At 38.4% G+C, this 26,118-nt stretch overlaps 1 protein-coding gene across 1 annotated transcript in view; it reads right to left on the bottom strand.

Moving 5' to 3' along the window:
- Nucleotides 1-26,118, bottom strand: part of NLGN2 (neuroligin 2) — a 2,850,277-nt gene that overhangs the window by 2,314,841 nt on the left and 509,318 nt on the right. Inside the window, exon 2 of the mRNA XM_044077021.1 lies at nt 4,943-5,002. The gene's annotated coding sequence lies outside the window, so the exon portion shown is untranslated. The remainder of the gene's footprint in view (nt 1-4,942; nt 5,003-26,118) is intronic.

Below are 26,118 nucleotides of genomic sequence, written 5' to 3'. Positions count from 1 at the left end.
AGCTCTTAAATACAGATTAACACCCAACTTATTCCCTAAAAAGCTCTTTGGCTGAAAAAACAATCTCACTTTAAGCCCCTCTGTGTGTTTCCCAACTCGAACTATCCAAGCTACCTTACCACTGTCACTAGTATAGCAGCCCCATGAACTTTCTGTTCCCACTGGGATTGTCTCAGCCTTCTTATTGTGAAAACACAATTCAGATAGTCAAAAGTGAAAAGGTACCAAAAAATATCAAATAACTTGCTACATCGTGTAATTCCTACTTTAAGCCTCCCTGTGCATTTTCCAACTTGGCTGATTAGGCTACTTTACGCATACCACTAGAATAGCACTCCCAGTCTTCTTAATCTAAAGGCACAATTTGGTTGGCCGAAAGTAAAAAGGTACCAGCTAGCTACAACAAGTAATTTTCACTTTAAGCTCCCTTGTGTTTTTCTGAACTTGGACAGACCTCCCACTAGAATTGCAGTTCCAGCCTTCTTAATGTAAAAACACACTTTAGTTAGCCACACATGAAAAGGTACCAGAAACACGTCTAACAACTAGCTACAGATAATTGCAAAGTGATTCAAAGGCGGACAATTCAGCAATGAGGAAAACACATACCTCAAGGCAATTTCAAAGTACACTAACAGTCTAAGGGGAGGGCTTTCCCAGTTTCTTCTGTCAGTAACCAGTAAGATCAGCACAGGGGATAAGACTGGGAGGAGCTTCTAGGGCCAGGTATACAGAAGATGAGACAGGGAGTAGCTTCCAAGGCAAGATATACAGCAGAGCCAGGTAGCTCAAAAGCCTCCAAGTATAAAACTAAAGCAGGAACAGGGAGGGTGAAAGAGTCATACTCACAAGAACACTTAGGCCCACCCTGCAGAGAAACTAAAAAAAAGCAATGCACACTATAAAAATGCCTTAAATTAATAGTTTTAACTTCAGATTAAGAGCAAAAAAAAAAAAAAAACACGCAAAACTGATTAAAATGGTAAGATAAACGCAATTATAAATGTACTTAAAATGTACTACTCTGAATGCGTTTTTGTTATCAAGCTTGGAGCAATCTCAAGACTGAGAAGGTACTGCTCATGTGATGTAAAATACAAGGGGGCTGGATTAATTACCACAGGCTCTAATTACAACTAGTTAAAACAACCTTAGAAAAAACGCCTAACCTTAGCAGAGAAAACAGAAAGCAAAGCAGACTGTAAAAATGCCTTAATTTAATGGCTTTAACATCATATACTTCTTCAATTTCATATAAAGAGCAACAATCACACAGAAAATGATTTAAATGGAAGATAAGCTCAATTATAGATGTACTTAAAATGTACTTCTCTGAATGCAAAAATGTAGTCCGAATGCTTTTACCAAGCTTGCAGCAGTCTCAAGACTCCATTGTGTGTGTGTGTGTGTGTGTGTGTGTGTGTGTGTGTGTGTGTGTGTGTGTGTGTGTGTGTGTGTGTGTGTGTGTGTGTGTGTGTGTGTAACTATATAAAATCAAAATCTAAATTGGAATCAAATTTAAGCATGATGTTGAATACAACATGTAATAAATAATAACATTTCTGAACCAAAGAACATCAAAAAGGCATAATATTAAATTAGAACAGAAAAGTGGTAATCTTTAAACACACATTCTTAAAATCAACAAAAGAGCGCTAAGCCAGACCAGCTGTTTTGCGGAATAAGCTCTGCTGTAGCCACTTCATATGGCAGTTGCTTGCTCTCCACAGCTGTTTAATTATTGCAAGATCATGCCACTGTGGGAAAAAGGATAATATGGAGCCCATCCATAGTAACTTGTCTTAATTCACAGACTGTGAATGTAATATCAGAATAAATAAATGGGGCGAGACTTGAGTTGGTGTGGTGCAAGGGATGCCTCTCCCTGCAAAATAGTAACTACGTGCAAAGCATTTTGTACTTTTATGCAGAATTTTTGGTCACTCAGCATATAGTTATGACCCTGCAAGTTAGTTTTCAAGCTTCTTTGAAAGTATGCATATGTCAGTGAGATGTACACAGTCTTTGTACATTATGCCGCAAACTTTCATTGCACAATGTATGTAAAAATTAAGTATCCTTCCACCTCAGCTAGTATGAAGGAACTGAAAAAAGCAATTCCTTTCTGCAGTTTTTGTGCCATTGAATTCTGATTCAACCAATTGCACTTCCATGATTTCTCATTTACCAAAAAACGTTTCAATAACACTGGATGTGAAAAGATACACTCTAACACCAAGGCTTTACACTGACTGGTAATAAGGTGTTCCCCCGTGAGCTTCTCGTTCTGCAATGCCTTTTCATTTACAGACCTATGTGGTGGGTAGTCAGAATACCTGCCATGTGCTCAGTAATACCACAGCATTTTAATTATAGTTCGTGGATGATATTCATTAACTTAAAAGTGAGTGTTAACTAGTATTTCTACTCTTATATAATTTACTTTACTGATTGTTACTTTATTTACAATAATTTTGAACATTAACTCTTATAATACAGTCCTTTATGAAAAAGCTATAGTGCCATTTAAGTACTTGGATTCATGACAATACTTAGCTCTGACTTTATATCTTGCTGTAGATTTGCAATATGTCCCATAACGGATTTACTTTAGTAGATCGAATTAACACAAGACTGAAATTTACATAACCGAGATGAGAAGAACAAACGTTTACAACAGCGACAGTGCACAAGATTGGAAGTTAGAACATCTAACTACCTATATATATTGAATGCAGATTGCGGTACAGTGAGGAAATCTACACTTTTCCTCATTGTAGTGCAATTGCCTCTGAGTAGGCAATATGCGACAGAGTAAAGCTGGAGTTTTTTGAGACAGTCTGCATAAGGCATCTGTTTGAGGCCAGTAATCCTCTTTGTGAGGTATTTCTGCAGCCTTTCCAGTTGTTGTGGATGTCTTGTGAGGTACATACCAAAAGGGGCATTGTACTCTATAATGGGTCTAATGAGTGACAAGTAGAGGGGAACAATGACCTCTTTTTTCTTAGATGAGAAATCTTTTGTGATGAGGTGTGCCACGTAGAAGGATTTCCTGACTACTGTGGCGATGTGATTATCAAAGGAGAGACTATTGTCCACCTGTGTCCCAAGGTCTCTTATCACACTTTCGGTGTTAAGTCGACTACCACCTATCTGGTAGCTCATGGGTACAGAGTTTTTACCAAAGGGGATGACAATACACTTTTTGGCACTGAGCTTGAGGCCATGGATTTGACACCAGGCATCTGACTCAGTGAGGCCCTTCTGTAGGATGTCCACATCGTTAGGAGTTTCGATTATGGCTCCTAGTTTGCAGTCATCTGCGAACTTTGTTACCCAAAGACCTTCTGTGTTAACCTGTACTTCAGAAAAGTAGATACCAAACAGGAGGGGACCCCAGACAGAACCCTGTGGTACTCTCTTGTCAGTGGTCTGAAGTCGGATTTGGAGTCTGCTACTTTCACAGTGTGGGTTCTGTCAGTGAGCCAGTTAGCAACCCATCTTGTGACATAGGGATTTATACCTAGTTTAGTGAGTTTATCTATAATTCCAGAGTGGGGCATGGTGTCAAAAGCCTTGGCGAGATCTAGATAGGCTGTGTGAACCACCTTACCCTCGTCTACAGCTTTGGTGACTGCTTCAAAGAGGTCTATCAGGTTTAGGAGACATGATCTGCCTTTCACAAATCCGAACTGGGTGGGGTCCAGAGTATGGAGATTACCAATGTCTTTGTGTATAAGAACCACAATGATACGTTCCATGGCCCTGCAGACTAGGCTCGTTAGGCTAATGGGGCGGTAGTTCCCAGGGTCCATGGTGGCTCCCCCTTTGTGGAGTGGGATAACCAACATGGTGCACCATTCAGTGGGCACAAAGCCTGAAGTGAGGCTATGATTGAACATGGTACTTAGGTGGGGTTCCAGTTCATTCTGCAGTTCGTGTAGAACGCAGCCTGGGATGTTATCCGGTCCCATGGATGCTGTGTTCTTGGCTTTGGTGAGTGTGATCTTTAGCTGTGCAGCTGTGATTACAGGAACTTTGCATTCTTCCTGTATAGAGATGGGCCCTTTAGGGGGTGAGAGGGGGGTAAAGTTAGCACTGAATCTGTCTGCCAGGATGTTGGCAATATCAGTTGGTTCTGTATATTTAGTGCCATTGTGCTGTAACTCAGAGCAGATCTGAGTGTTGCCATTGAGATTCTTGACATAGCTATAGAATGCAAAACTGTAAAAAAAAAAAAAAAAATTTCACATACCTGCAAATTATATATACCTACTCCAAGATCACACTACAGTGAGGAAAATGGTATATTTCCTGATGCTCACTGTACAGTGATCTGCATTCAACATATATAGGTAGCTCTATGTTCTAAGTTCCAATCTTGTGCACTGTCGGTGTTGTAAACATTTGCTCTTCTCGGCTCGATTATGCAAATTTCAGCCTTCTGCTAATTCGAACTATTAAAGTAGATTCCCTGAAACACCTTCTACCTGTACATACTTAGGTACCTAGTGTGCTGACTAGGTCATACTTTTAATTTTTATTAGTGATGTATAATGCTTCCTGGGTCTCCTGCATTAAAGGTACAGTTAATTGCACAACAATTTCCTCATTATCAAAACCATAAATAAACAAGACATCTATAAATGATAAATATTTTATCACCTTAAGCCAACAACATTTAGGACGCATGGAATAAATAAGTATTCTACAACTGTAAATGAAGAATTAAAACTGGCAACACTACAAAATAATTTTTAAAACTAATGAATCATCACAACAGTAAACTTTTTAAGACTATAACCCTAGTTTTGCAGAAACATGCACTTTTTTTCAGTCATTCTTCAGCACATGGTGTATAACATTTTTGTAATATTTTCCAAACAGTGTTTCTGTAACATCTACAACATACTCCTGAACAAAAATGAAAAGTTTTACTTACCTTGCACGTGGGGAGATGTTATAAAATAATTCATAGTAAATCCTCTAATGCTCTTTCAAACTGCAAATCAAAGAAAAAAGTCAGCTGAAACAAAAAAATAATTAAATGCATACATACAGACATAAAAAAAATACATATGTACTTACATACAGATTCTTGACGAACATCAAATACTGGAACAATACTAATTTCAAAGACTCTAATTGTAACCCAACTTTAAGAAGATATGTAACAAAAACCTAAGCATTTGGAGAAACTGATGCAGCAAATTCTATAATCTCACTAAAACAGTGCCTGATTTTTAATGTCAGACAGGACTGACTGCAATGTACTTAAATTCAATTTCAGTGAAAGATTAATTAATTACAGCCACATATTTAATCATAAAATGTGTACAGTGATGATATAAATTTAAAATACCCCCCCAAAAAAAAAAAACAGTAGCAACAACAAGCATTCAGTTAGAAAGTTTAGACTGAAGTAGACAAAAATTCTACTGCCATTTCTTGGTTTTACCCATGCCTTTCCTGGTCTAGTATAGACTGTATTTAAAGAAAAGCAATGCAAGCCTCTGCAGACTGATCCACATGCTCATGGGGTCCTACAGATAAATTAACTGACAACGTATATACTTCTTTTTCCGTACATAGTGGTAATGTTGCACATAAATCTTTCAGCAACTGTCACAAAATAGCATGCATTCATTCTGTGTACTGGTTGAAGGTCATTTGGGCTGTTGATTGATAGGGCTCTTGATATCACTGCGAACACAGATTCATAAAAGAAGGAAGTTTACAGTGAACTTATTACCTCTCTCAAGCCTGTAATTCCCTCCAAAAATAGTTCTGGTCTCATCTTTTCACTTGTGGAACAATCAGAACATATTCACAACTAGATCCCACTGTTGTCCATCATGTAACTTGTTTTTCAGATTTGCTGCTGTTTCTGTAAGAAGCATGCTTCCTTTTCATAATTTATTTTTTAAAGGAAACGGACGTATAATCCAGCGGGCTCGAGTGAAGTCTGGTATTCCCACCTGTGACCCAGAGGGTGACAGGACTAACAAGAAACAAAGTATAAAAAGTCCAGATGAAATTACTTCATCTTGCAGATCTAGGAGACTCTCTCTGTCTCTGATATCATCCCTGTGGGAGGAATAAAGATACCTTTTTGAAGTTTCCAGTATTTGATCCAGTTAAGCAGGTAGATGGACAAGTGTTCTAATGTTTATAACAAGAACACTCATCCATCTACCTGTTTAAATGAGTAAACTAATATTTAGAGCAAGAACACATGTCCATCTACCTGCTTAACTGAATAAACTACTGGGAATTTCAACAAGGTGTCTATTTCTCCCACAGGGAGTGTATCAGAGAGAGTTTCCTAGATCTGCTAGCTAAAATGATTTTATCCTGTTTTCTTAAAAGGTAAGAGAAATAAGCTGAAACTTCTACTACAGATGTCTCCAGCTCCATGTTAGGATTTTCTGCCTGAAAACGTTTTAAATTAAAGTTTATAGCACCTGAATTTATTTAAAAAGATACCAGTCAACAACAGATGCTGTGTATGTTACATGTAGCATCAAAATATATACTACTATGTAAATACTGCAAGCGATGCATAAGACTGTAGCCAGATGTAGTCCAAGTCCAATAGAATGCACGCTTTTTTAAAAATGATCGGTTTCTAGATATTCTGACATAGCAATAAAAGCTGGGATTACTAAGTCAGGAAAACACCCTATAGGAAGTTCAATAATTATTTTAACTGTAAAATGATTATTTAGCAGAACTATAAAAAACTGATAGCAGACGGTGATGCATAACTAATGCAACCAATCACATTTAGAGCACTATTATTAAGCACACAGTGGCAAGTGACCCAGTAGTGGCTCTACATTTTGGAATTTGGTATACTTCACAGACACATCCCAAAACACAGAGTAGAGTATTACACTTGCTGGCAATCACTTATTACTCTTGTTTTTCAATATCATTTACAAAACTGCATTTCTGAATGTTTTCTATTACAAACGCTTAACTGGAGTACTGGGAAGTCACCTGCATTTTTACTATTGTTCTTTTTTATATCATTAAATATATCAAAAGGTCTCTGTGTCTAAACAACCTAACCTCCTTTTCATGTCCACTGACTAGTTTTTTTGTATATTTCTGGTAAATGTTGGAGAGGTGCATATTGTATGGGATGATCCACCTGCATCACATAGCTATGTGGAAACTTTCTCACAATCAAAGTGCACAAATGAACACTAACTTCAGCTTCCACACAGGTTCATAAATAAACTGTAGTCGATTAGTCTGCAGACTATTATGGGCTTGGCCAATAACCACAGGTGAGAATCAAACCATGTACCCTGAAGTAAAGGCCTTAACTATTATGTCAACCCATTCCACTGACCTCCAGATTATAAATTTGTCACACATATATGTAAAATAAAACACATAAAGAGCGAGTCAAAACTATCAAACAGCATTTTGTGCAACCACAAGATTTGTACTGCTAAGTTAAAATGCAGTACAAAATTATTATGCTTGTTAATACTTAATACTGCATTTGCTATATTATTATGTGCAAAACTCGTGTATATGTGTGTATGTATTATAAATAAATGCACTTTTCATTAGGAAAGTGCAGACTTCATAGATACCACTGATATTACAGACTCTTCATTCTATGGCATACCTCTCCATTTTTACATCTGGTCTTGTTTATGTGACCCTTATGCTGCACTGCAGTGCATGTATTGTAAAATTAATTGCATTACCTATTACTGGAAATGAACCCATAGCCCTCTGATCTTCCAACACCAAACCTAAGTGCACTTACCTTCCGAGCCACTGATTCAGTATCAGTAAGCCTCAGTAAGTGTATATCAACACACTGGCCTGTTATACAAAGAACTGGTATGAAAGAACCCATGCAGACTTGAGTTAACATTGCTTTTATTTACCATGTCTGCTTTTTCATTATATTCAGTACTGATTCTTTAGAGAAATGCTACACGTACTGGCACTCTTTTTCATTAGGAACAAGTGCAAATATTTATGTTTCGGCATAGTACGTAAAGTAGGAAAAGCAGTCTACGGACACTTAGCAGTATCCAAGAATTCATTACTGCAAAGCCTCATTCAATATAAAAAGTTATGCATGTAGGTGTATTGTGCTATGGCAACCACAAATGCAAACCTGCTGTGTTTGCTTTTGTGACTGAATGTGAGTTGTTGCAGCCAATGTTCAATTAACGGTATAGTCAAAGACAGATGGATGAATACGTGCATATTAACCAATGTGTGTGAATCAACCAGTGCTGAGATACTTATATGATTATAGTATGAAAGATCGAACAGCTTAAATGCCATAAACAAACACCAGCAAAAAAACACATCAAACATTACTGAAAAGCACTACCACCAGGTCTACATAAGATTACAAAGGGAAAACAATTTCTTTTTGTGTTCTTTACATTAACACCCCTCCATAACACTAGCCCAAATTTATCTGGGTTTATGTTTGGCTATCAAAAAACATATCCTCAAATGGCTAAGTATTGTACGTAAAACATATTAACAGTAAATTACCAAACACAGCCAATTTTGAAAATAAATTCATTGAATAGCCGTAGTTAGCCAGTAACCAAGGAATACTGCGATGCATAAGGTAAGTGAAGGAAAACTTTTAAATTTGCCCAATTCCCCACTGTAGTGTGATCTTGGAATTGGTATATAGAGTTGGGGGGGGGTGTGAGGGGTGAAGCCTCCACCTTGGTTGGTTGTGTGTTCGCGATGTTGGCCAACTATGGCCATTCAATTAATTTATTCTTGAAGTAAGACATGTTTGGTAATATACTCTTTAGATGTTTTACATATAATATTTAGCCATTTTAGGATTAGTTTTTTTGATAGCTGAACATAGACCCAATTTATCTGAATAGTGGTAGTGTTACAGAAAGGGTTTTTAAGGGAAAGTATATGGTTAAGGTTAAGGGCAGGGTTAGGGTTAGGATTAGCAGTCATTACAAAGGTTGAGCAGGGGGGACACTACACCTTACACTAAAAAAAAAACAGTGTAACACTATCACTACATAAGACAGGCACACACAAACACCAAAACAAACTCACCATACTAAATCTATCACTTTACCTAACCCTTGCCTTAACCTTAACCCACATATCCTCTCACATATACATATACACAATAAAGAAAGCTCCTTGCTTCAACTTTATTTTAACCTTCATATACTCACTCACCCCCCCGCACACACCCATTTCAATATACTTGCCTATTTTAACAAAACTGCCATTCAAAAGAAAAAAAATTTCACAAGTTAGGATGTTCAGTAAAAAGCAATGCTTTCAGTCTTTTTTTAAACAAATGAACACTTAATCAAGGCAACAGGACTTTTATAGTATAATCAAGTATTTTAATGCCAAATTGCTCAAGCATGCAAGGTTGAAAATCTCAAAAGATAAAGCATATTTTTCCTAAACCAGATAGCAGAAGACTTCTTTTTCTAAGTATTGCTGTGGTATTTGTACAGGTGAATTGGTAGCCATATAAGTTGCCAATTTTGTGTGTGTGTGTGTGTGTGTGTGTGTGTGTGTGTGTGTGTGTGTGTGTGTGTGTGTGTGTGTGTGTGTGTATATATATATATATATATATATATATATATATATATGTGTATATCTATAATGTATATATATATATATATATATATATATATATATATATATATATATATATATATATATCTATAATGTATATATATATATATATATATATATATATATATATATACACACACACACACACACACGTATATGGATCTATTCCAGTAGATCAAGTTTTCTACATGTCGAGACCATAACATCGAACAGGCAAAACACTGAGAAAGCGTAACACCGACCCTGAATTACCCGAACTCCACAACACTGAAACCACCAATACATATACAACATTCCACTCCCTCCAAATAAAGCAAAACACACTTGTATGCAGGGGCGCAAGCCTCCCCTACACCCCAAATCCCCTATAACTTAAATACACTAACTCCAAGGTCGCACTACAGTAGGGGAAAGTTAAATTTCCTGATCCCTACTGTATCGTGATCTCCACACAACATTCACAAATGTAAACAAAAACATACACACCTCTTTTTTGACATTTACTTTTTCTACATACTGCTCCACATTTGCCCGGACTGATGTATATTATGTCAGCCATGTTGTCCAACTTTTGTACATTTACTTAAAGGTGTGAGCACTCATATACTGCACTAATTCACCGCATATTTAATATTCTGATATTCGATCTTCAGCATTTCAGCAATTTACTGGTTCCAGTCATATAGTCTCGTGATTCGGTCTTCGGCATTTTGAAAACTCGTTCTACTAAAGTAGATCCATATGTATATATATCTAAACACACACACACACACACACACACACACACACACACACACACACATCTTGTGACAGAAAGATTGGTCCTCTGTTATATTCTTATTGTTTGCTAGGATAGGATCTTGATCCCCTGTGACTCTGACCATGGTAAAGCAGGTATCAGAAAAGTTAATATGTAAATTAACTAAAGAATATTTGTAGCATGCACTTTTTATTATTTTACATATTTGTTAACCAAACAAACTCAATAAGTGCAAGTTCCTTCTTCAAGGGTGATCCGGAAGCACTGTCTGGTTAAGTGATTTTCTCGGGGGGGGGGGGTCACACAATATACAAATGGAGACTGATGAAATCATCCTAAGGACTATGAGATGAAGCACTCTAAAGGCACATCTCTGACCAAGTTTGCACAGGATAGTAATATTGCATTTTTTATCCACTACATTTTTAACCATAAATGTAACCAAAAAACTAACTCATACAATATAATGGCTTGTTTGCAAATCTATCTTGTTCAAAGGCAATATAATCGCATGTGGACAAGATGCTTAAATTGCACTTATTTGCAGCTTGAGGAGGTTTTCTAACAGCATGCATGCATGAAAAATGATCATGTAAAGCTTGATGAGTGTTTCAGTCACTAACTGGCAAACATCTCCAAGGCAACTGCAACAACTCTAATTCCATTTGCAATGCAGTCCTAAAAGCTCACAAAACAGCCAGGGACTGGGTCACTGAATATAATCACTGGTGAGACGTGCAGCAACTTCCTACATTGAATGCATAGCAGCAATATATAGGACAAACTCTATCATTAAAATTAAGCACGCAAACACAGCAACTGTAACATAGAGCTGCAGTCCCCAGATCCCTGCACCTGATCACCACAGGCATATCCCTAGGAGGCAAGGCAGCATATATGAGACCATCAGGCTGCAATGTGTGCAAATCAACACTAGTTAAAGAATTAGGGAGCATTTCTTGTGTGCCGAACTAGATAACTACAGACACAACTCCAGTCTTGAGTTCAGGCATCTGCTAAAAAATACAAACTGTAGGGTTCAATATCCAATACAACAATATACACGAAGCATGAAACACGTCCCAGTGGAAATAATAATAATAATGTGTTTTTCCCCATGCAGGACCCCCGTCACCACCTGCTCCTTTTTGCATAGCACAACATTAGCTGCTGATGTCCCCTAGGTGTGCAGCGCACACTACAATACACTTTACACCCTAACTGCTGCTTGTCTTACAGTGATGTCATCATGATGTCACATACTGTGCTACACTTCTGGTGTGCTCACATTGTGCAGTTATGCTTAGTTTGCTGCACAGCCATGGGATGGCTTCAGCAAGATTGTAATGATCATATTGGTTGTGGCTTTCATATAGCTGACCACATCACTCCACAGGATTCTAGTGAGCAAAAGATTAAAATAGATGTCTGCTTAAAGCCAGTGTTTATACAAAGGACAGACCTCACCTCCCCCTATATACTTTAATTACATCAGAGGTTGACACTATTCTCATGTCTGCAGAGATTTCAGAATGAAAAAGTCTTTTTTCTGAAACAGTGCATTTGAATTTCTCTGACTGGAAATGTATATTTAAGAAATAGGTAAAGGATGTAACTATAACATTAAAGCTTCATCTGGCTTTGTAGTAGTCCCACCCTACATAACAGTGGCTGTACCCCCAAACCTACCCATATGCCTGCATATAAATTTCAGACAGGCAAACAGCCCAGCTATGTTCTCTCTTTCATGCCACCGACTCGAGTCTAAAACACAGTCACATGTTGATTCATTATAATCCAAATAACTGCTTGCTATGGAAGAGACCTAGGCCCCTAGCGGTAGCCAGTCTAAATTCACTGCGGTTCAGGAGAAGGTATGAGATGAGGATCAACGATATTATGCAGTTCTGTGAAGGGGAATACTTACATTCTCTGGTAATCTGACAATGATGGCTTCTGGGTAAGAGCAAAACAATCCAATGTCATATGTGGTCTCTTGGTGGGGTTGGTGCAATCTCATGTGTGGCTGTTTAAATCTATGAGCGTTTGGAGAAGAAAAAATGCAGTTGTGATGACAGCTGTAGAGGTTTGCTGCATCACCACAAACAGTTAAAATGGCACTGAAAGCTTTGCTTTTCAAATACTTTTTTGTAGCTGTGTGCTTCTGGAGTACTTTCTTTAGTTTCCCACTAATCCATTTTCTGTCACTCAATAAAATGAGTCGTCTTTGTCGATTTCTTTTGACACACTATCTCTGTAAGTCAAATTAGAACGAAACTTGGCAGATGCAAAGTCCCAGGGAACACTTTGTTAGAGGCAAAATGCCCTGCTGATCCCCTGAAGAATGACAAGGTTATTAGTTAAGAAACTACAGCATTTAGACCCAATATTAAACGTCAAATGATTCCAATAAACTATTTTAACATTTACTTCATAGCTTTTAGAACTTACAGTCTTCTGTGTTTTTATGATAGCAAACATTTAAAATATTATGTGCTCAAGCTACAAGTACCAAGTATGCCATACATATATTTATAATGACAATGCTCAATCTGCCAATTAACTAATCAGCAGTTCTGGGCTGTGGACTGTCACAAGTCTGCAGAAACACATCAAATATATAATAAAAAACACTTAGACAAGAAAGCGTTTGGGTTATCCCCTTCCTCAGTGCTTCACAATTAATATATTAAAACACATTTAATTTATACAAAAACAATTAAGATCACATGACACAGCCACCCAATCACAAAAAAAAATCAAGTATAGTATACAAGCAAACCACTTACTGCAGTTGCATTTGCTTTCTAGCTAAAACAGATTTTAATCTAATTGCATTGTTCAGACTTGCAAAAAGCTATCAGTTTAAGTCTCAAAATCCAACTATATTCTTCATTCTCCAGGATGTTGCTAATATCATCCTCCTTTAACACTCTTGAACATTACACTAATAACCCTAAATTTAAAAATGTGTAATACCATTGCCTTTGACATGTTTTGCCAAAGCATTTCTCATTAGATTTCTCTTCATATCTGATGTATGCTCAATAATACAATCTTTAAATTTTTGACTAAATTTACCAATATAAAAACAAGAACATTTTGAACATGTAGCAAGATAAATGACACAAGGGGTATTACAAGTTGCATAGCAGTAAAATTCAAATTTCTTCCCTGTCTCAGGATGGATAAAAGAAGTAGTTGTAATAATATCACTACAACAACTATAGTTATAACATGGAAAGGTGCCTTATTCGTTGACAATTACTCTTGGCATCCTACAGTCCTTTTTACATAACATTCTCTTTAAATTTTTCTTAGAACTATATATAAAACAGGGTTGAGTACCTATAAAAGACTTCAATTCAGGCATAGCCATTAAAATCTTCCAATTTTTCTGTATCACTTGCTTAACACCCGTTGTCCTCCTATTATACATATAACATATCCAACTCTGTCTTTCTGAGCTACTAAATTACCCTCTTTCTGTAATGTAATATCTTTTACCTCATTAAGGACGTCATCCATAATAGCATGTAACATGTCACTACTATATCCTGTCTCACAAAACTCAGCAAATATCTCCCCCATGTGTTGTCTACATACAATGTCATCAGTGTTAAGTCTACTAATCCTAGTGAATTATCCCTTAACAATTCCTCTGAAGACATGTGGAGCATGCATGCTAGTCTGATGGGTCTATCTATTAGCATGTACTTGTTTCTTATGTGTACTAGTATTTAGAATTCCTGAATGATTCTGAATATGTATATCCAGAAATCTCCATATGAGAAAAATCAAGTTTTAAATACAAAACATGGCCAGTAGAAATGGTTTGTGCACTGTGTACGAGAATCATACCTGTAGCACAACACGCCCACCTCAAGATCGTAAATTTTTTAACCTTACAGACATGTGGTACATGCATTGATGAATCCAAACTGTTTGTACATGTGTTTGTGTGGCCTGACAATTTGCTTCCATTTCCCTTCCTGCCTAGTAAATTTTGTGGATGTCAGGAGCTGTTCATAGGGTCACTGCAGGAGTCAGTTGCAACTTTTAAGCATTGACTGATGGATGGATGTTGGATGGATAGATGTATACAACTGACAACCTGGGTTTGACTACTGACTAGGACCCCAGATGTGCTGGCAGTGAAGGAAGAGAGTAAGTGGGTGAAGGTGGCTCACCTGTGCTACAGGAGAGATTTGGCAAAGTCCCAACCCAACAGTAACCTCTAGTGGAAAGTCCAAAAGTACAACTTCTGCCAAATGGGGTCTGGAGACACTGACCCACCAAGCAGTACAGACCACTCTAACTGAGCATTGTGGTTTTGTAAAGTCATGCATCCACAGTAGCCTAGTACAGCTAGCACTGATCATGCTTTCTGGTTACTGGGGGATGTTAAGAAACACAGATAAAATCCCCTGTGTCTCAGTCATTCAGCTGGCTACCTTCAAATGGAATTTGGTGAAATAGTCACCGTAACTGTACTGTGTCTTAACCAGCTGACATAGTAGTTGTTATAATAATAATAAGAAAGCATTACTTTAATAAATAATTAGAGCACATGCAGGTATAGAAAATGCATGGTTTGTGGAAAAAGGCTAAGCCATAGGAGTTTATTTTGAAGGAGATGGTAGTGAAGAATAGACGGTAGGAGGTGTGAGTTTCTGATTTTTAAGACGATCTGCCTAATGTTGACTGAGTGTGCAAAACATTACAAGAACTGTAAGTGAATACACCAGAAAAATTAATGTAGTACATGCAAAGTTTCATATGAATGTAGCTAATTATATAATTAGGTCTGTGGCTTTAAGTTGAAATTAATGCTTGTTCTTATGTTAAGATGAATATCCCACACATGCTTCTGATTGTGGTTGTGCCTATTTTTTAAGAAAACAATACACTGAAACGCACTCATTTTACATCACTAAGTGCCCTTCTGTCCTCTTCTTCTGGCGCCCCTGAGGGAGAAGAACTGCCTGCAAAGTAACTACTGCTCACTGAGACTACCCCTGTTTTGGGCAGACAGGTTCCCCCTCATTCTGGTACAGAAATACCTTGGATCCCAGCAGTCCTAGATATGCTGTTGTGATCGACTTACATTTCCTGAACACCTTGGTGGGATGAGATGAACTCAAGTAAAAGAGTCCTGAACTTCTTTTACCTGATTTGAACTTTCAGCACTCTCAAAACAACAAAAGAAAAATGATATTTTTTAGTTCCATTTCCAACTATGCTATTTAAGTGCAAATATTGATAATTTGTTTCTACTGATAATTTGTGCAATGGTTGTATTCATTTAGAACATGTTTTGCTGTCTTGCTTGTGGAACAAGGAAAACTGCTACTGTTCTGGGAATCTGCTTGGTACAAGCCTTACACAGTTTAAGATCCAGTTGTTACTGTGTGCTGTTTAAGCACAAATGCTGATGATTTGTGAAAACTTCCTACTTGTTTCATAGTTCATAGTTTATTACTAAGCTAACTGCCCTTGCGAGCCATTTTAAGCTTAGCCAATTATCCCTTGTGAGACTCAAACCCTGCACCTTGGGTTTGTAAGGCAAACACCTTAGCCATTAAGCCACCCTCCCAACCTCCCAACCAGAGTTTTACTTGTTTGCAACACCTTTTGCTGCTTACAAGAAAAGGGCAACTACTGGTTTTCTTGGCATCAGCTTGCCATATGGTTTATATAGTTTTAACATCCATTGCTATCTGTATACAGCTAGAGAGCAAATACATCTTATAAGTTCAATAACCACTGTATGGCTATGTATAGCTTGTCATATTTGGAATGCATAATGTAATGTCCTACTCAATGATGTTCTTTCTTACTTTGAGTGTGCCCAATATGCTGTCATTTAATTGGAATGTTAGTTTTACCTGTACGTAAAGTTAATTCAAAATCCGTAAGATGTGAATGTATGTTCTTGGAGCTTTTCTCCTCGGGCCTCCACTGAAAATGGACCTGCGTCCAGTCAGACTTTCCCGGTTATCAAATGTAAAATAAATAAATAAAATAAATAAAAATATAACTACTGCTTACTTGTGTCAGAGTTGTATTCATTTATTTCAAGAGATACTATTTTTGCTCTATGAAAAAGAAAACTCCTAGTGTTTTAGGATGTCTGCCTGCCACAGACCTTAATGCATGTGTTTTTCTGACTAGCTCCTGTCTTTAAATTTGCAGTATTAGATTGTTCTGCACAGTGTGGCAAAGGTACTGTATTTGCCTGGGCTGCTTTGAGCTGCAAATATCTTCTAGAATCACTAACCATATTTGACTTGCTTTTACCTACTTCGACCTTCTACCAACCTGAACAGCTTGTGGTACGTGCAAAGGCAATGCATTGTACACTCCATAGTCACAAATAGATGTTTTTAAATTGAAACAGTGCTCAGTGGTCACTTACCTATCAATCTCTAGACTTATTTTGGTTCTCCCTAATTCCTGTGCTGTTGCAAACAGTTGGTGCTGATGGCACTACTGAGCTCAATGCTGCACTAGTCTGCAAGCTTCTGCTGTTGTCGCTTATATCTCTGCTTGTTGCGCAGAACTAGTGCTACTGACATAACAGTGCTAACCTATGCTACACAGTAGCTATTGAGCACCTGTCTTGTCTAATTCGTTCAGGTCATCTGAACTGTACACTTCAAATGGGTCTACTTCATTTCAGTGAAAGCTCATTTCACTGAAAACTCATTTGACTGAAACTCATTTTGTTGAAAGTTATATATGGCCTTTTCCCCACTGTAGTGTGATCCTGGAGTTAGTATATAAATAAGAGGGGATGTGATTGGGGAGTGTGGAGGACATATACCCCACCTGTTTTAAATGTTTAAAACCATAGATATGGATACTTACAACTCAAATGAATAACTCTTTACAGAAGACAATATATAACCAAACTATATGGGGAGCTATGCCAATGTGGGGCTGTGCCCACCCCCCTTATTTTATATACTAACTCTAGGATCGTACTACAGTGGGGAAAAAGCCATATATAACTTAGTTTCAGTCAAATGAGTTTTCAGTAAAATGAAGTAGATCCCTTCAAATACCTGCACTTACAGCAGCAGCCTGCAGCCTGGCTCAAACTGTGGCACTCTTGCCTCTACCCTAGTCTTACTGATTTTCTAGCTTTTTGACACCCATACATATACCCCAGTGTCTCAGAGTTACTAGTTTTTGGCTCTCATATCTGCAACCTGATCATGACCCCATATAATACTTCTTAAGTTTCATGACACTTGTGCTTATGACATATGCTTTTTCTTGTCTTATACTGCTGAGAACATTGTTACTGGCTATATGATTTCATTTTGACTGTGCTAACTTTCCACATTGCACCAAATTACTATTGGTATATTCTGTAATTATCAGCCAAATATCTAAGCTACTATTCCTGTATTGTAACTGGCATACTGCCCAGACCCTACTTTACTTACTACCCCTTCTGAATACCAAACACCATGCAATGACAATCTGCTGATGCTCCACCTATTGCACCATGTGACTACAATCTGCCAGTGCTCCACCTGTTGCACCATGTGACCACAATCTGCCAGTGCTCCACCTGTTGCACCATGTGACCACAATCTGCCAGTGCTCCATCTGTTGCACCATGCGACTACAGTCTGCCAGTGCTCCACCTGTTGCACCATGTGACCACAATCTGCCAGTGCTCCATCTGTTGCACCATGCGACTACAGTCTGCCAGTGCTCCACCTGTTGCATCATGCAAATACAACCTGCCAGTGCTCCACCTGTTGCACCACGTGACTACAATCTGCTGGTGATCCACCTGTTTCCAGCCTACCTACATTAGGTATTTTCAGACAGTGCAGGAACTGCATCATGCTAATGGACAATCCTTTACATTTACCATGCACAGTATCCATAGAATCCTCATGTCAGAGATACACATTTGAACCAGAAGCAAACCTCTTAACATACATCATGTAGTTACATTGTCTTTGCTTACTACAAACACCACCATATCACATCTTTGTCTTCAATCCTATATATATATATATATATATATATATATATATATATATGTTGAGGCACTAATAAAATCTCTGTCTAAACCTTCCAGGCCTCTTATGCAATGTACTAAGGTACCTGGACCTCAGCAGTACAATCACATCACCCTTCACACACAACTGTTTCTAAAAAAACTATTAATTTTAAAGAAAAAGAAACATGAACACTTCTTATTCTGAGTACCTGATAATGTACATTTTATTTTATTTACTTACTATTTGCTGACCCGCGGTGGTGGTGCTGCAGTAGAGTTGTCGCCTCACAGTAAGGCGCTGTCCAGTTCGATTCTCAGCTAGAGCATCTTCTGCGTGGAGACATGCATGAATGGGCGTACCTTCGTTGAAGGTTGTGCGTCAGGCTTGGCAAGCCAGTACGTAAAAATCAACTGCCAATCATTAGCGGACTGGAGTTCTGCTGTGGCGACCCCTAACCGGGAAAAGCCAAAAGACACAAACAAACAAAACTATTTGCTGGCTAAGTGAATGTGCTGGTCTACTGATCCTTTTCAGCCATGATCTGAGCTCAAGAGAGCAAGATACATCAACAAAGATAGAGTATAAGACAAAGTATTCTAGAAATATATATATATATATATATATATATATATATATATATATATAGCAGGAGAGAGACATATACTGATATATAGATATAAGTGTACACTTAAGGTATACATTTTATTCTACAAATATATACACATATATGCACTTAAGGTATACATTTATACACAAATAGCTAATTATTGCTTTGCAAATACAATTTGAAAAAAATGTACATTCATAAGTGTGACACAGTGGTAAGTGGTTTGACATTTAGTTATTCGTTTATTTATTTCCATTTATTTACCAAGAAGCTACGACTAGACATGAAATGCCCCTTTTCAATAGAGGCCCAGGGAGAAACGCTCCCTAAAACAGTTGTACATGGCGTCCTACTTCCTGCCACTATATGTAATGAATACTTTACAGAACTATTCAGTTTGCAGATATAAATTATCCTGACTAAACTATTATCAGTGGAATCATTTTATATCTATTAATCTCAAGGTTGGATGCTTGTAATGTTAAACATGCACATGCTCTGTAGGGCCAGATAGGATTTATAACTACACCATAAAAAATATTTCACATAGTATCATAGAACCACTTGCATATATGTTTAATGCTATGATTCTATATAGATTTGTACCAAAGGACTGGAAGAAATCATATATAGTGCTTGTATTTAAAGGGGGTAATAAAAATGAATAATCTAACAGACCTATCATCTAACCTCCATTATTGGAAAGTGTTCTGAAAGATGTACATTGAAGCTTCAAGAGTCAAATGGAGACTATGCACCTTACTTGAATGTTCCTCAATAAGGTTTTATAAAAGGTAGATCTTTGATGACCTGTCAGATTAAGTTTTAAGAGAAAAGTTCTCAAATGATGTATGAAGGAAAATTATGTTTACTTATCTATCTTAACACTGTCAATGCATGTGATACCCCATTACACAAGCAGAAAAGCATGTGATACCCCAATATACAAGCAGAAAAGCATGTGATACCCCATTACACAAGCAGAAAAGCATATGATACCCCATTACACAAGCAGAAAAGCATGTGATACCCTGTTACACAAGCAGATTTTACACAGTCTCCATGGTTTGGGTACAAATGCTTTTATTTCCAATCAGGTTTGTAACTGGATTAACAACAGAGAGCACTGTACTGTGATCCAAGGTATAAAGTCACCCTGAATTAATAGACAGTAGCTCTATGCACTGCAGTGGGACTTGCCCTTTTTTAACATGGCCCTTTTAACTTTTCCCACATTGCAAAGATTGGGCTATCAAAATACATTGACAATCATGAGGTAGAAACATGGTTATACTGATATTAAAGGGATAAACACACACCTGTGTACACTGAATACTTGTTGATTGACTGAATGTTGTTTCAATACGTCTGTGAAAAAGTCAAATATGCTAAGTGAAACCACTTTTGCTGAGCCTGCAAAGACTTTTTTTGCAGGGAGGCAAGCCCTCCTGTACCCCACGTAGGGAGACACACCAAAACATATATAACAACTTACAACTCTGACATCACACAGCAGTGTGGAATGAGGAAAACGTCAATGGCAAAAGGGGTTTCAGTAATCATTCTTATTTATTTATTTATTTTTGCCATAACAGCATTCAGTGACTTGACTATATATATCCAGGGCACAATACACTATTTGGCAGAAAGTATGAGATTAATGCATAATAAATACATCAAAGTGCAAGGTAAATGTTTTTGGCCCTGGCAATAATATCGATATAATTTTTGGGAATAAACAACTGGAAATCATAAATCAAGTAGAAGATCTTGGCACTGTTATGTGCTCTACACTATCTTCTAAGTCTCATATAAGAAAAATAAATGTAAGAGCATCATGAAAGGTGGGAATTAATTTATAACAGCATTGGCTCCTTACACTCTACTGTTCCTGAAGTACTGAATACTTCAATAATTAGACCTATCCTAAAATATAATTTATGTTTATGTTCTCTTTCAGTGGGAGAAATTAGAATTTTGGAGTGTGTACGGAGATGTTTTCATAAAGAATTCATATTACAAGAAGTTTAAACCGTATGAACAGGTTAAAATGCCTCAATCCACACACTGTTTATACTGATATTTGAGGAGTAAACTAAGTCTAGAATTTAAAGCAAGGAATAATTTAGCACTAAAGGACGATTAAAATTATCAGTTACTTCACAATACTGTGTTATAAGAGATTAAAGGCCATGTTTTAAAATAATTCATAATAAAACAGTTAAAAGGAACCTGTATTTTACTCAAATTATTCCTACATTATGGAACAAGTTGCCAGTCTAAATAAAATGCTCCACTTGTTTAAAAATATTTAAGATAAGATTAGATATTCATATGGTTCATAATAAGTACATGTCAGGATTAAGTGAGTGTGCAATAGTTATTGTCTAACTGACCATTTGCAGTAATAAAACAATCTACAGCCTGTGAAATAGAGTCACCAAAGTAGTATGCAGAAATCCCTAAAGTAGCTACAGCATTTTCCCACACATGCAAACATTCTTGTCATCGGTAACTCAGTTGTACTGATAACACCATTTACTAGGCTGAGTAAAAGAAATGGTGACAGTCATCTCTCTGTCTGTCTGTCTCTCTCTCTCTCTCTGTCTCTCTGGTGCCAGAAATCTCAATGTCACTAAGGTTATTAGATCCCTTCACCCCAAAACCGTATATGACCTTTGCTCCAGCTTGAATGATATGAAGAGAAACATGGCTGAGTTCTCCGCTATGTTTCTGAGAATGGGAAGCAGCTAGTCTTGAACAGTATCCTGCCATCACCATGAATAATGTCACAATACAAAAAATGAATTGACTTAAACAACCACCTCACTAATTGGTGTAATTCCAGAGGGATCCGATGTATATCATGTATATATTTTTAGGCAAAGCCATTCTGCACCTACACTCCAGCAGCTTTACTCCAGAACTATATTAACACAGCATTGCTCATTGTTAGAAACCTAAGCTAAGTGTTGCCCGTCACTGAGGCCTTCTAAACACTGGAAAACAGAGCCATCTGTGTAATGACAGAAATATATTTCCAATGTAATGAAAAGTTGGACATTAAGTAAACTAAAATAGACCCATTCTAGTAATGTGGTGTTGCATCTTCATTGGGTAGAAATGGAAAACAGAGGTCAACAATGGAAAGGGATGCTACAGACTTCAATTATCTCAGTGATCCATACTTACCTGGAGATTGTTTTCCATGCCTGAATATGGAAGAACTTCCCTTCCAACTACAATCATTGAAGATAACTTGGTAAGGAGTCAAGAATGCTGTTTACCTACATTTGGAGTGATCACAGCTTCATATAGGCCAACAGAGACCTCCAACCTCTGGACTAGTTGCCCTGCTAAGGTGTTCTCTGGGATGAATGACAACTGACAGCTTCCTCTTGTTGCCGGGTGTATGGGATGCTCCTGGAACACATCCACAATTACTTACTCTAAGACCAAACAAAAGGTTGAAACTTCAACTCTGACAGCTAACAGGGCTAACCTGTTTCTTTTATGTCTTTATGGTGTATGCCCATTTCTTCTCAAAAACAAGATGGATTCTTTAAAACACAGTCTAAGAAGTCTGCAATGGTGTACTCAGCAAGTTGTATGAGTTGCTGCCAGAACTGCTTGCATATGGCAATGTCAGATCTTGCCATTCTAAACTTCCCTTCTGCAATGGTATAAGCCATGCACACCATAAAACTGTTAACACTAGAAGAAGAGTACCTGGTCTTTGATCATGTGGTTTAAGGAACAGTTCCACTATGCCAAGATGTAGTCCATCTGTCATATTGTACTGGAAATGAAGCATGTGCTACAATTAAGGGCACTAAAAGTAAAATTATAGCATGTAAACATGTGCTTCCCAAATCTGTCCACTGCCTGTGATTCCTTATCTGGGAAAATGTAGAGATGTGCTCTTGGGAGAAGAAATCCTCTGCAGATCTAACTCAGAAATAGTTACGTTAGATTTGGCAATCTCTGCCCACAGTCATTAATCTGCCAAGGACTGAAAAATCTGGTCTGTCTTCTTAAGGACAGGGACCAACATGTTTACTGAAGGGTGTCTACCCAAGAAGACTTATGTCTTCGTAATCTCCTTTTATAGAAAGGTACAGGCTCTGTGGCAAAGTTCTCCATTAGTTGTATTAATCTTCTGAACATACTATCATCAGGAGGTGATAAGGAAAGTTTGCACCTTCTGTATAATCTAGGTTCTTAGTAGAAAGGTCAGTCAAGGGTTTCACATGTTATGTGTTACATACACACTTCCTACGCCTCCTGTGGAGCAATCTTTGCCTGTGGATTCCATCACCATTTCAAGGATCTGCTGTGGAAGAGATAAATTTACAGGAAATGTTGCAGGGGAGAGATGAGGTGTGGTATATCAAAAGTACCATACAGATAGGTTAGAAGATGAAAGGATGGTTGTGAATGGAAACAAACAGACATTTCACAAGAGGTTTTAAATCTTCTAACACAGACAAACAATACCTTCCTCACCAACAGACAGTGAGGATAACACCAGAAGGGCTGACAATGGAAACACCACCATTGCATTTACTGTATTTATTTCAGCAAAGGTAACAGGCACCTAGAAGGTAAACGTATGCAATGACATTGGCGAAGAAGGAACCCAGTTCAGTGGACCTAGACAGTACAAGGCAAAAACAGAGAAAGTACAGTTGTGTACACTTACCATAAATGTAAATGTTCGAGTGTATTCACTGATGCAATCATCACACTTGGGTTATCTGCCTGCAGGTAGCCCTCAGTCAGCCCAAATACCAGAGACTTAGTATTTCTGCGTCAGATGCTGTCACTTCTTCCATGATGTCAGGTCATCAGGGGGTATGAAAACAGGCAGCCAATGCCATTACATCAGTTTTTCTTGCCCCAATGTCAGGAGCCCCCAAACAGGGAGTTAGTATATAGTGGGGAAAACACCACCAGTAAAAAGTAAATACCAATACCAGTAAGAATAGCCATAGAGAGGAGAGATAAAGAGATAGAGAAAACCAGGAGGCTAGAGGGAGGGGAACCAGGACTGCAACAGTGAATACACTCGAGCATTTACATTTATGGTAAGTGTACACAACTGTACTATGTTCTTCATGCTTCGCTGTTGCAGTAATCACACTTGGGTTGATTCCCAAAGCTGAGGAAGGGTGGAGGCAGTCAAGAAGAGTTAGGGCTGGCTAGTAGGCCTTGCAAAACTTCTGTGGCAAATCCTGCCCTGGATTTCGAAAAGATAGGCAGGTGGTAATGCTTGGTGAAGGTGTGTACAGAACTCCAGGTAGCAGCTTCCAGTATGTCCCTTGTAGGGACTTCCATGAGAAATGCTGTAGAGGTAGCTGTAGCTCTAGTGGAATGTGTTCTGACCCCCTGAGGGGTTGGTTTTCCATGGTGCTTGTAGCAGAAATGGATGCAGTGTGCTATCCATTTGGAAATGGTTTGTTTTGAAATGGCCTTGCCCTCTGCCCCTGTTGCAAAGCTGACTAGCAGCTGGTCAGATTTTCTGAAAGGCTTAGTCCTATCAAGGTAGAGCCTGAGCTGTCTGTGCACATCCAAAAAGTGCAGGATCCTTTCCCCTTTATTTTGAGGATTAGGGAAGAAGGTTGACAAATGGATGGATTGGGTGAGAGCCACACTGGACACCACTTTAGGCATAAAGGAAGAGTTAGTTCTGAGGGAAACCCTGTCAGCATGGAAAAAAATGAAGGGTTCCACAGCCATCAGTGCTTCTAATGCAGACACTCTTCTAGCTGAAGTGATGGCTAAAAGCAAGGCTGTTTTCCAAGAGAGGAATTTTAACTCTGCTGAAGCAGCAGGTTCAAAAGGAGGAAGCGTGAGCATTTCCAGTACAAAGTTAAGGTCCCAAGCAGGGGTGGGTGCTCTCCTTGGTCGCCTTAAGTTGTTTGCCCCTCTCAGGAACTGTTTGATGAGAGGGTGAGAGAACAGAGGTGGCTCAGTATTGTAATGAGCCAAAATAGCAGAGGCATGGATCTTAATGGAGGAGAAGGATAGGCCTCTGTGGAGTAGTTCTGCTAGGTAATCCAGGATTAGAGGTAAGGAGGGCAGTGCTGTGCCCTTTCCTTTAAAATGAATCCAAGAACAATACCTTTTCCACTTTTCAACATAGGATTTTCTAGTACTGGGCCTTCTGGCTTCAAGGATGACATCCAGCACCTGCTTGCTTAGGGTTGCTGGTGGAGTATATAAGGAATACGCCAGGCTGCAAGATTTAGGGTTTGCATTTGTGAATGCAAAATCTGTCCCTCCTGCTGAGAAAGCAGGGTTGGGGTCTGGTGTAGTTGCCAGGGTGGCACCGTTGTCAGGCTGTGCAGGAGTGGGTACCAGTGCTGGTGTGGCCAGTCCAGGGCAATCAGTACTGTCCTTGGCCTGTCTTGTTTTATCTTGAGTAATACTCTTCAGACAAGGGGCAGAGGGTGAATAGCATAGATTGAGAGGTTTTCCCATTAAAAAGATAGGACATCCACCTTCCAGGCCCTGCTATGAGGGTTCCTGGTGCAGAATTTGCTTAACTGGTGGTTGTCGGGGGAGGTGAAGAGATCCACCTCTGGGATCCTGCATTTCTGGATCAGAAGGTTGAAGTTGCTGGGCTCCAATTTCCACTCGTGTGGGTCTAGGGTATTTCTGCTTAAGTCATATGCAAGTGAATTTTGTTTGCCTGGCAGGAATTGAGCTTGTAGATGAACTTGGTTGTCCAAGGCCGTGTTCCACAGGGCCATGACTAACCTGCAGAGTGGGTAAGAATGGGCTCCCTCCTGCTTGTTGATGTATCACATAACTGTGGTGTTGTCTGTTTTTATCAGCAGTTGTCCTGGAAAGAGTAGGTATCTGAAAGCTGTCAGGGCATTCTGTACAGCTAGCATCTCTTTTTGATTGATGTGCAGGAGAATTTGCCTTGGGCTCCAGTAGCCCTGAATACATTTTCCCGCCATGTGAGCCCCCCCATGCATAATCTGATGCATCTATGGTTAGGGTCTGGGTGATATGGGGTTGAGTAAAATGCAGTCCCTTGTTGTGGTTGCATGCTTCTGCCCACCAAAGTAACTCTGTCCTTAGACAAGGTT

This window comes from Protopterus annectens, chromosome 7.part0, assembly GCF_019279795.1.
Source record: "Protopterus annectens isolate FY-2018-M chromosome 7.part0, PAN1.0, whole genome shotgun sequence".
Lineage (NCBI taxonomy): Eukaryota > Metazoa > Chordata > Ceratodontiformes > Protopteridae > Protopterus > Protopterus annectens.
This window is presented reverse-complemented; position numbering and strand designations above follow the sequence as displayed.